The 12,520-nt window shown below is 36.3% G+C and overlaps 1 protein-coding gene across 8 annotated transcripts in view; it reads left to right on the top strand.

Moving 5' to 3' along the window:
* Positions 1 to 12,520, top strand: part of COA1 (cytochrome c oxidase assembly factor 1) — a 95,080-nt gene that overhangs the window by 48,235 nt on the left and 34,325 nt on the right. Inside the window, exon 2 of one of the 8 annotated variants that reach the window (XM_025853175.2) lies at positions 9,700 to 9,852. The exons of the other annotated variants lie outside the window; for them this stretch is intronic. The gene's annotated coding sequence lies outside the window, so the exon portion shown is untranslated. The remainder of the gene's footprint in view (positions 1 to 9,699; positions 9,853 to 12,520) is intronic. 8 annotated transcript variants of the gene reach the window in all.

Below are 12,520 nucleotides of genomic sequence, written 5' to 3'. Positions count from 1 at the left end.
CTAGCTGTCATCCTCTCAAATGTTAGAATCTTTTGTGTTACAGATGAGCAAATCTAGGCTTTTAAAGATTGTGGGGATTTAGGGCTCCAGTTTCTAAATGTCTAATTCACTGTCACCAGAACCACAACTTTTATTCCATGATTGCTCTATAAATACTCTATTCCTAAAATTTAGCTATAATGTCCTTAAAGTGTTGGCTCTCTATAGTTTTCTTTTACATATTCACTATTTAGAACATACAATCATTTATAAAAAACTGTAGCTCTCTTCTTAATGTGTAAATTACTCAGATAAACTTATTTCTGAATTCTTAAAGCTACCTTACTAATGTTTAAGTGTAATTGAGGCCAAAAAGTAGACGTAAAGATTATTACTTTAGAGGGGATTTCCCTTTGTTTTTAGGTCGACTGTAATTTTTTAAACTTTTCAGTGTTCCTCTGGTAAATTTATATAGATTGGTTAATAATTATACTCAATTCTTTATGAAAAAAAAGTCTAGGTACTATCTCTAGGGATTTAGTTATATTAAATACATTAAATTGCTATAATCAATAAGTATTCAGGCACCTGAGTGGCTCAGTCATTAAGCGTCTGCCTTCGGCTCAGGTCATGATCCTGGGGTCTTGGGATCGAGCCCCGAATCGGGCTCCCTGCTCAGCGGCAAGCCTGCTTCTCCCTCTCCCACTCCCCCTGCTTGTGTTCCCTCTTTCATTATCTCTGTCTGTCAAATAAACAAATAAAATCTTAAAAAAATAAGTATTCATATATTGACAATAGTCTTGTGTGATAAGGATTAACTGCGTAATATATTTCAATACTTTATCATTTTAAAATTAGTATTCTGAGATCATGTGGAATATCCATTCATTTGATTAATTTTTTTGTTCATTTTTAGGGTTGTATTCTGAGGTGTTTATTAATCCACTGGTTACCATTTCATAACTCAAGTTATTCTTCCTGAATGACCTTTCTACTTCCTAGAAACTCCACTTTTCTCATTTCTTCCTGCCCAACACTAAAGAATGGCTAACCTGAAATTTTCTTTCCTTTCTTAATGGCACGTAGGTGGTATAGTGGGGAGCATAGCTGCCTTCCTTTCTTAATGGCATATTATCATTTTATGTATTTTGATTATCGGACTCATCCAAATATGTCATCTGTTGGCTGTTTTTACTTAAATGGATTAAGTTGAAAAGTGATGAAAGTGCTACGAGAGTCAGACTTTTCCACATACTTACTGTTTTCAAGGTATCATTTGTTTGGCCTCAAAATTTAAAAGTCTACTTTTCTATTCTTCATTCCCAATGGAAGATGAAGTGCTGAGCCCTGGTTTCAAATTTAAGGAAAGTAAACTTCTGGTCTTTTTTTCCTTTCTCCCCTATTTCATTACATTGTAGTATTTTGACTTGTAGTATTTTGACTTTTTCTTTTTAGAGGATTATTTAGATCAACTTTTTTATTTTTTAGATGAGGAAAGTAAAGCATGGAAGTTAAGTGACTTGTCTAAGTAAGATCTTGCAGCTAGTGCCAGATTTTGGACTCTGGTATTGAACCCTGACTCTCACTCTGTTTTACCCCTTTTTCTGTTTCCCTTTTCCTTTTTGTGCTTCTGATAGTTGGCACTAAGGTTTCCCAGCCACTCTATTCTGGGCCAATCCAATGTTCAGTAATGTTGGTGTTTCCTTGGCAGCCTTGTCCACACCTCAATATCTATAAAAGTGTGAACTTGGAACCACACTGGTTACCCATATTTTCCCCAATCTGTGCTGTTCCTACCCTTTAACCAACATTGCTTTATCCTTGCAAACCAGTGAAGACAAGGAAGCTGCCAGGGGCACTGTGGTATTCAGAATAATGACCCCTTCCCCAAAGATGTCCATGTCCTAACCCTTGGAACCTCTGAATGTTTGGTTACATGGCAAAGAGGAATTAGGGTTGCTAGTCTGCTGACTGTAAAATACGGAGATTATCTTGGATTAACTTGGTGAATCCAGTGTAATCACAGGGGTCTCTGTGGGAGAGGTAATTGGAAGAGAGAACTACCAAGATAGCATCATGAGGAGTAGGCCTGCTGTTGCTAGCTTTGAAGATGGAGGAAGCGACCATGAGTCAAGGAGAGTGGATAACCTCTAGGAGCTAGAAAAGGCAAAGAAACAAATTCTCCCATAGAGCCCCCAGAAGAGAATGCATCCTACAAATACCTTGATCTTAACCCAGTAAGATTTATGTTAGACTTCTGCTTAACAGAACTATAAGATAATAAATATGTGTTGTTTTAAGCCACCAAGTTTGTGATAATTTGTTACAGTAAGCCTTATACTGCTCCTTAGAAAAAGTCACTCACTTTGGCTTTCCCTTTTCCTGCATGATCTGATCATTTCATTAGCTGTCTTGATTTCCCTGACGCATCCTGGCTTCATGTTTCTCATCTAGATCCTTGGATAAAACAACCCACTATAAGACTGTTCACTCTGAATCAACTATGAATGTCCTTAGGACACACCTTCTCAGTATTTGGCCATTAGCTTTACAAAACACACCAGTGTTAAGAGGTTATATAAAATTGTGAAACTGTTTTGCTATTGGCTGGCTGCTTTTCAGGAATTCAAGGTCAGTACTGATCCAGTACTTCTAACTGCCCTGACCTAACTCTTAAGAGATTGCTTTTGTCACCTTGTGATATTTATCAGGGAAACTACCTTTATGGCTATAAATGAAGCTGCTTGTGGCTTTGCTATTTATGAAGGAGACTCAGTGAGATGCATATCTTGTTTCTTACTTCACAGAGGAGGAAAATGCTGGGCCATAGCCTGGTTACCTATTGTATTGGGCTGACATGCTCAGTAGATTGACGTGCACATTTGACAGCCTGACTTGCCAAGATGTGGCCGACACATGTATTAACTCCTACAAAATCCTTGACTTGATGCAGCACCAAGTTTTTTTCTCATTGCCCAATGGCTGTTGTAAAATTAACTGGTGTTGGGGGCTCAATTTTGCAAAAGCCTCAGTGGGTCACCGTGATATGAATTAGTTTGGACAACTGAATCCCCCAGTCTTTTCAAATTAATGTAATTCTTTATGTGGCTGGGAGACTTGAATTCACCAAAACTTTATCTTTTCAAGAAATCTGATTCTATGTTAGGGCTACCAGAAAGGCAGAATTCATAAATCTTTCTGCATTGTTCACTCCATAGCAGGAAAATTTTTTATTGATGAAAGATTTCTTGACCCACTGCAAAATGAGAACCTTACTGAGCCCTCCTTTTTGCACTAAGTCATTTCCCAGGTGGAGAGACAAGGATATTCCATATTTTTGTAAACCTGAGGGACAGTAGTCATTGTCATGGACCAACTAATTTTTTCAGATGGTATATCATTGAATCTTTGTTTTTGTAGTTTTATGGTTTTATTAAAATCTTGTTTTCTTTTTTAATCCATTATTATAATGTTTGTTTTGTAATCATAGTGCTTAGACAATTTACATTTAATTATCAGTATGATCAAGTTTAAATCTGCCATCTTGCTCTTTGTTTTCTGCACTTCATCTTCATTCCCCATGTCTTGCTTTTTTTGGATTAATAATTTTTCCGTGATTCCATTCATCTGCATTAATGGGACATTAGCTATTGTTTTATTTTTTAGCAGTTACTCTAAGGTTTACAATATATATCTAACTCTTATCAGTTTATCATCAAGTAATATATCATTTCATACACTATACTTCTGTCTATATTTTTTTATTCCTTTCAAGGAATTTATTTTATTTTATTTTATGTTGTATATATATAAGTTTTTCTTTCTTACTTTGGGATCTAGTTTCTTTTAATAAGTAGACCAAAGCACACCCAGGATCTAGTTTTTTGTTTTGTTTTGTTTTGATTTTTGTTTCTTTTTGTTATTGTTTGTTTTCTTTTTTCTGTTGTCATTGTTATTATTGTCTTCTCTTTCTCTCTTCTTTTCTTTTCTGGAAAAAATAACAAGATGGAGAAATTCATCCCACAAAAAGAACAAAAGGTAGTACTCACTACCAGGGATTTAATCAATATGGATGTAAGTAAGATGTCTGAGCTAAAATTTAAAACAGTGAATATAAAGATACTAGCTAAAAAAGCATAGAAAACACTAGAGACTCCCTTACTGGAGAAATAATAGAACTAAAATGTAGTCGGGCCGAAATTTAAAATGCTGTTACCAAGATGCAGTCCTAAGTGGAGGCTATAGAAGAGAAATAGTAAAGAGTAGAGCAGAAATCAGTGATAGAGAAATAAAAGAAAAACAATACAACAATCAACGAAACTAGGAGCTAGTTCTTTGAAAGAATTAGTAAGATTGATAAACCCCTAGCCAGACTTAATCAAAAAGAAAAGAGAAAGGACCCAAATAAATAAAATCATGAACGATAGAGGATAGACCACAACCAACATTAAAGAAAGAGAAAAGATTATAAGAGAATATTGTGAGTAATTATATGTCAACAAATTAGGCAATCTGGAAGAAATGAATACATTCCTAGAAACATTTAAACTACCAAAATTGAAACAGGAAACAATAGAAAACCTGAATAGACACATAACCAGGAAAGAAATTGAATCCCCTAATCAAAACTCTCCCAACAAACAAGAGTCCAGGGCCAGACGACTTCCCAGCAGAATTCTACCAAACATTTAAAGAAAAATCAATACCTATTCTTCTGAAATGTTCCAAAAAACAGAAATGGAAGGAAAACTTCCAGACTCATTCTATGGGGCCAGCATTGCCATGATCCCAAAGCCAGATAAAGACCTCACTAAAAAGAATTGCAGACCAATAGCCCTGAAGAACATGGATGCAAAAGTTCTCACCAAAATACTAGCTAATAGGATCCAACAATACATTAAAAGGATTATTCACCATGGCCACATGGGATTTATTCCTGGGCTGCAAGGGTGATTCAACATCCACAAATCAATATGTTACACAACATTATTAAAAGAAAGGACAAGAACCATATGGTCCTCTCAATAGATGCAGAGAAAGCATTTGACAAAATACAGCATCCTTTCTTGATTGAAACTCTCTGCCATGTAGGGATAGAAGGAACATACCTCAATATCATAAAAGCCATATATGAAAAGCCCACAGGGAATATCATCCTCAGTGGGGGAAAAACAGAAGACAGGAACATGACAGGGATGTCCACTTTCACCATTGTTATTTAACAAAGTACTGGAAGTCCTAGCTAGCCTCAGCAATCAGACAACAAAAAGAAATAAATGCATCCATACTGGCAAGGAAGAAGTCAAACTTTCACTCTTGATAGATACTCTATGTAGAAAATCCAAAAGACTCCAGCAAAAAATTGCTGGAATTGATACAGCAAGTCAGCTAAGTGGCAGGATATAAAATCAATGCACAGAAATCAGTTGCATTTCTATACACTTAACAGTGTGACTGAAGAAAGAGAAATTAAGGAATCGATCCCATTTACAATTGCACTAAAACCCAAAAGATACCTAGGAATAAACCTAACAAAGAGGTAAAAGATCCATGCTCTAAAGTCTGTAGAACATTTATGAAAGAAATTGAGGAAGGCACAAAAAAAAAAACGGAAAAACGTTCCCTGCTCATAGATTGGAAGAACAAATACTGTTAAAACATGTATGCTACTGAAAGCAATCTACGCATTCAATGCAACCCCTATCAAAATACAATCGACATTTTTCACAGAACTGGAAGAAACAATCCTAAAATTTGTATGGAACCAGAAAAAAACCCAAATAGCCAAAGGAATGTTGAAAGAGAAAATCGGAGTGGAAGATGATATTTGCAAATGACTTATCAGATAAATGGCTAGTATCCAGAATCTATAAAGAACTCATCAAACTCAACACCCCAAAAATAAAAAAATCCAGTAAGGAAACGGGCAGAAGAAATGAACAGACATTTCTCCAAAGAAGACATACAAATGGCTAACGAGACATGAAAAAATGCTCACCATCACTCAGCGTCAGGGAAGTACAAATCAAAACCACAATGAGATACCATCTCACAGCAATCAGAATGGCTAAAATTAACAAGTCTGGAAACAATGGATGTTTGGTTGATGCATGGATGGTGTGGTCACCTACAGCAAATATTGGTGAGGATGCGGGAAAGAGGGATCCTCTTATGCTGTTGGTGGGAATGCAAACTTCTGCAACCCCTCTGGAAAACAGTATGGAGATTCCTCAAAATGTTAAAAATAGAGCTACCTTATGACCCAGCTATTGTACTAGTAGGTATTTATCTGAAGGATACAAACTTTTGCTGCATCTCAAAGATTTTGAACTATAGTGTTTACATTTTCATTTGACTCCAGGTATTTTTTGATTTCCTCTATCTCTTTGTGAACCCATTGGCTGTTTAGTAACATTTTATTTAGCCCACATGTGTTTGTGTTTCTTCCAGCTTTTTCCTAGTAATTGGTTTTTAGCTAAATACTATTGTGGTTGGAAAAGATGCTTGATATGATTTCAGTCATCTTGCATTAATTGAGATTTGTTTTATGGCCTAACATGTTCCACGTTTACCTTAAAGACTGTGTATTCTGCTGTTTCTGGATGGGATCTTCTTTATTATCTGTTAACCCCAACTGGTTTAATATATCATTCAAAGCCACTGTTTCCTTAATGTGTTACTATCTGGATGATCTATCCCTGATGTAAGTGGGGTGTTAACATCCCTTACTGTTATCGGATTACTGCCAGTTTCTTCCTTTTTATCTGTTAACACATGGATTATATATTTAGGTGCTCCTGTGTTGGGTGCAGAGATAGTTATAGTTGTAATATTCTCTTATTGAATTGATTCTTTTATCGTTATGTTACGAACTTTTTTGTCTCTTGTTGCAGTCTCTGTTTTAAAGTTTATTTTGTCTGATGTGAGTATTGCTATCCTAGCCTTTTGTTGTTCTGTTTGCATGGAATATCCATCCCTTCACTTTTAATTTGTATATGTCTTTAGGTCTGAAGTGAGTCTCTTGTAGGCAGGCAGCTTATAAATGGATCTTGTTTTTTTTTTACCCATTCAGTTACCCCATGTATTTTGATTAGAGTATATGGTCCATTTAGATTTAAAGTAATTATTGATAGGTTTGTACTTATTTCCATTTTGTTAATTGTTTTCTGGTCAGTCTTGTAGTTCTTCTTTCCCTTTCTTCGTCTCTTGCTCTCTCCCCCTGTGTTTGATGGCTTTCTTTAGTGTTAATGCTTGGATTTGTTTCTCTTTATTTTTGTGTGTAGTGTAGGTTTTTGGTTTGAGGTTACCGTGAAGGTCGTATATAGCATCTTGTGCATATAGCAGTCTATATTAAGTTGATGGTTGCTTAAGTTTGAATACATTTAGAAGGCCTATATTTTTACTCCCCCCTCCATGTTTTATGTCTATGATGTAATATTTTATACTTTTTAATTTTGTGTATCCCTTGACTAATATTTGTAGATATAATTGATTTTACTTTTTTGTTTTAACCTTAATACTAATTTTGCAAATGGTTGGTACTTTTACTATGTATTTGCTTTTAACACTGAAATTTTTTCCTTTCATAATCTTCTTATTTATAGTTATGAACTTTTCTTTCCACTTAAAGAATTCCCTTTAACATCTCTTGTTAGGGCTGTTTAGTGATGATGAATTCACTTTTAACTTTTGTTTGTTTGGGAAAGTCTTTTATTTTTCTTCAGTTCTGAATGATATCTTTGGCAGGTAGCATTTTTCTTGGCTGAAGTTTGTTTTCTTTTCCTTTCAATGTTCTGAATATATTGTGCTACTTTCTTCTGGACTGCAATGTTTCTTCTGAAAATTTGCCTGATAGCCTTATGAGGTTTCCCTTGTATGTATTTTCTTTTCTCTGGCTGGTGTTTAGATTATCTCTTTAATTTTTGTCATTTTAACTATTATGTGTCTTGGTGTTGACCTCCTTGGGCTCCTCTTATTCGAGTCTCTCTCTGCTTCCTGGGCCTGGATGTCTCTTTCCTTCCCTAGATTAGGAAAGTTGTCAGATACTATTTCTTCAAATAAATTTTCTGCCTCTTCTCTCTCTCTTCTCCTTCTGGGACCCCAATAAATATGAATGTTACTATTCTTGATGTTGTCACAGAGGTGAACCCTGCCTTCCAGATCACTGATCCATTCTTCTTCATCCTTTAAGCTGCTGTTGATTCCCTCTAGTGTATTTTTCATTTTAGTTATTGTATTCCTTAGTTATAACTGGCTCTTTTTTAGATATTCTCTTTGTTGAATTCTCAGAGTTTACCCACTCTTCTCTGAAGTCCAGTGAGTGTCTATATGACCATTCCTTTGAACTCTTTATTAGGCATATTGCTTTTTTTTTTTTAAGATTTTATTTATTTGACAGAGAGAGACACAGTTAGAGAGGGAACACAAGCAGGGGGAGAGGGAGAGGGAGACGCAGGCTTCCCGCCGAGCAGGGAGCCCGATGCGGGGCTTGATCCCAGGACCCCGGGATCATGACCTGAGCCAAAGGCAGATGCTTAACGACTGAGCCACCCAGGCACCCCTGTATCTGTTTTTGTTCTTGTTGTAGACGGCTATATGCAGCCGTACCTAGTCCTGACTAATAGAAACTGGGTGCTAGAAGAGGCCCAAGTTTTTATCCTGGTTGACTGAACAAAGGGTGATGCATTGGGTCAAGAACAAATAAGCTAGGAACTTCTGGAAACAGATAATCCTATTAAACAATTATACACTGACATGGATAAGTCTCTGCAATTAAATTTTTTTTTAGATCATGAAAACATTCAACCTGTATTTGAACCTTTTTTTTTCTTTTGTTTTCTTAGGCGTAAACATTGATCTCATGCTTTAATAACTTTAGGAATTTGATGACTACTCCTACATCATAGTGGAGTTCTGAAGTATCAGGGCTTCATTTTTCTGTTAATGGAGGTATAGGTCTTAATCACAACATTCTTGAGTTACAAAGAACTTTTTAAGTTTGGGGATCCTCACAAGGTAAATTGAAATAAAACATGGAGGAATGCATCACGTGTTGGCACTATTTATGAAGGGCTATTTTTACTTCGGATTAGGTCTTTTCCCTCAGTCACTAACTGTTAACCTTTATCACATGTTTTGGACTTTCTTTTATTAAAAAATATTTTTATTTATTTATTTGACAGAAAGAGAGAGAGCACAAGCAGGGGGAGCGGCAGGCAGAGAGAGGGAGAAGCAGGCTTTCTGCTGAGCAGAAAGCGTGACATGGGGCTCGATCCCAGGACACTGGGATCACGACCTGAGCCAAAGGCAGACACTTAACTGACTGAGCCACTCAGCCACCCCTGTTTTGAACTTTCATGTCAAAATTATTGTTGAGCACACCTAGGGAAAGTTAAATTCAATTTACATTTTTGGCAATATTTATTATCAAAACTTTTAAATGACAGTAATTTTGGAGTGTAGATTTCACTTTGCTTTTTAATTCTTCAGACTAGTCAAGGAATTTTTAGGGTACAAGTATATTTTTAATTTATCTTCTCCCTGTGATCTTTCTCCCTCCAGAAAAATATGATGGATTTGTGGTGATAGTTTTAAGCTTACAGCCATCAAGAAAGCATTTAAAATGTCTTTAGGCAAGCTTGTTTTCCCTATCTTCTTGTCTGGTTGTGATAAAAGCTGAGTGTCTCTTTTTATAACTTTTTAAAAATATGTCTTCTTTAGATGCTCGCAAACAAGTTGGAATTTGAATGACCTGTGAAATTTTTCATGGAGATGACTGTCTGGGAAAAGGAAACTCTAGGACAGATTTTGAGCTAGAGCTGATGTAATGCATCCCAGGGAAGCAGTGCTTGGAACTCAGGTAGCTTTAAGCAGGTAAGTTAATAGCAGAGTAAATTTGCCAGAAACAAGCATGTATAAAAGAATAAAAGAAGAGGAAACAGTAAGACCATTGATAACAAAATACAGGGAGCAGGATTCAGGGTCTTTGTGGAAATCCATGGAGGCCAGAGGCTCTAAAAGCTGAGACTACTTCATTTTTCTTTGATGTGACAGTCTTAAAAAAAAACAATAATAAGGCTCAGGCTGGGACCAACATGGAAACTCACTTATATCAGTGGTTTTGTTTGTTTGTTTGTTTTTTTGATTTTTTTAATATTTGTATTATAGCACAGGGCGGTGTCATATACATGAGGCCTTTTTCTGTGCAAACTGCATTTCATTGAAAACAAAGACAGGCTTGCTTGAAACTGAATTGACAGCTTTGTGGCTGTAAAGATAAATATAGCACTTTTCAGGTAGTGAATTCATGAATAATCAATGAGCCAGCAAAGGACGAAAAGTGGCAGATGGCAGCCTGGTGTGGATTAAGTGTGATTGTCACATTCCCTGCCCCTTTCTCCCTTCTCTAATTTATTGAAGGAAACAAAGCCAGTCTCATGTAGCCAGAACACAGTATCTCTGAAAAAGCCTACTTAGGCAAAGTGTTAACAGGGAAGTTTATTCATTAAATGTCTCCCTACTGCTTGGCTGTTTTAATAGTCTAGCCCAAATTGTTTGTGTTAATTGAAGTTTTATTCGGAATGAAAATTTGACTTGAATTCTTGAAGTAGTTTTTGTTTTTTTAAAATTACTGTTACATCAGTATTTCCAAATAAGTAACACTTATTGCTGATTTGCCAGAATGTTTCTCTAAATAAACCACAAATATATTATAGCTCTGTTTTCATGCCTTCAACTAGTGTATAAAACAGACTAGAGAGAAGGCATTCTTAATTTCCCTTTGTATCAACCAACACTTCTTTGACAATACTGATTTTATTATTTTTAACAAAAAATAACCAGTTTTAATGGAAATTCTTTGGTAAAACTGGAAGTTTCTAGAATAGTGTTCTAAGGAACTGTTAATGGGGAGGTATTTGTTCACAACCCAAGTAATAACTTACCACTTGGAAACATCAGTCTTCCTTGGTGTCTGTTTGCACCTTGCGTTTGTCGGGCTTTGTGCCAAGGATCTGATTCTGAAAGATTTAACATTGGAGGATCTCTAGATTAGCCTGATTCTCCAGTTCCCTCAGGTCCACTCGAGTCTTTCCAAATCCTTTGAAATTGGCAGAGGAATTAGCAGTAAGTTTTGATAAAGTACATGTGGTAGAAAGAATTACTGTCTGTTTTGAGCGGTTCCTCCCAACTCCCACCAAAAAAGGTTCTGGAAACATGTTCTTAGAATTGTAGGTTCCCATATGAACATGAAATATAGCAATTTTTAGAAATCTGTTAAAGGGCTTTTAATATTAAGGAATCAGCAGAGCAGTAAATTAATTATTTTATTCTAGTGGTACAGGTGAGCCACTGATTAGCATCTGGCTTTATTCAAATTCATTGTAAGATTACTTGATAAGATTTTTCAGGTAAATTCTCTTCAACTGTGTACCAGTAGCACTCCCTCCCCCATGTGTCATTAACTTTCCCCATGTGACATCATCCCCCTATAATTCAGAGTAGTGAATGGTCATGAAATATTTAGCAGGTAATTTGTTAAATCTAGGAATTGGATTAAGTTTGTTATTAGTTTACTTTTACAATACAAATTAAGGGTAGACTTACACTTAATTTTATAATAGTGTTTCGACTTGTTTCCTTGAGCATGGGAGAAGGAGATGGTGTTACTGTGAATGCACTTACTTATTCTATAGCCTGGCATGTATTTGTGCATTTAAATGTCATGTGGCATGTGTGTTGGAGAAGAAAAAAATATGAAGGGCTACTCTTGTGTAAACGGTGTTGAAGAAAAACAAAGTGTAATATCTGTTGAAAAATAAATTTGGCCTATAACCTTTAACCTTTAAAATTACCTTCAACCAAGCATCTCCATCAGTTTATCAGCAGTTTAGAAAATGCCTAATACTTATGCCATGGTTCAGCTATGGAAAGCACAGACTGGGGGCGCCTGGGTGGCTCCATCGTGAAGCGTCTGCCTTCGGCTCAGGTCATGATTCTGGGTCCTGGGATCGAGCCCCGCGTCGGGCTCCCTGCTCGGCGGGAAGCCTGCTTCTCCCTCTCCCACTCCCCCTGCTTGTGTTCCCTCTCTCGCTGTGTCTCTCTCTGTCAAATAAATAAATAAAATCTTTAAAAAAAAAAAAGCACAAACTGGGTTGGAATGTGAGTGGTCATGGGAAGCCTGCCCTTAAAAATCCTGAAGATAAGCCCTATTACTGAATTGTGTATATTTACTCCCTCTGTGACTAACTCAGTAAAGCCTATTCATCAAGGAAATCTTGTCCTTGACTCAGGTCCATTTGTCACAAATCATACACTTCAACTTTAGGATTACGTCAGCCTGAAATTATGAACAAAGCATGTTGCTATGTTCATGCTTTTATAACACAAAGAGTGGCTTATCATCAAATTGCCTACGGTAGTATCACCAGCAGTTTTATGTATTTAGGGTAATTTCTGCCAACTCTTCCTGAAAGCTATTGAGCTTTCACTGTGGAACAAGAAATAAAGAATCCCTGTTGTGTATTAAAATGCTTAATTTGCC

The sequence above is a fragment of the Callorhinus ursinus genome, unplaced genomic scaffold (genome assembly GCF_003265705.2).
Source record: "Callorhinus ursinus isolate GAN/ISIS: 27379988/994484 unplaced genomic scaffold, GSC_fseal_2.0 scaffold73, whole genome shotgun sequence".
Lineage (NCBI taxonomy): Eukaryota > Metazoa > Chordata > Mammalia > Carnivora > Otariidae > Callorhinus > Callorhinus ursinus.
This window is presented reverse-complemented; position numbering and strand designations above follow the sequence as displayed.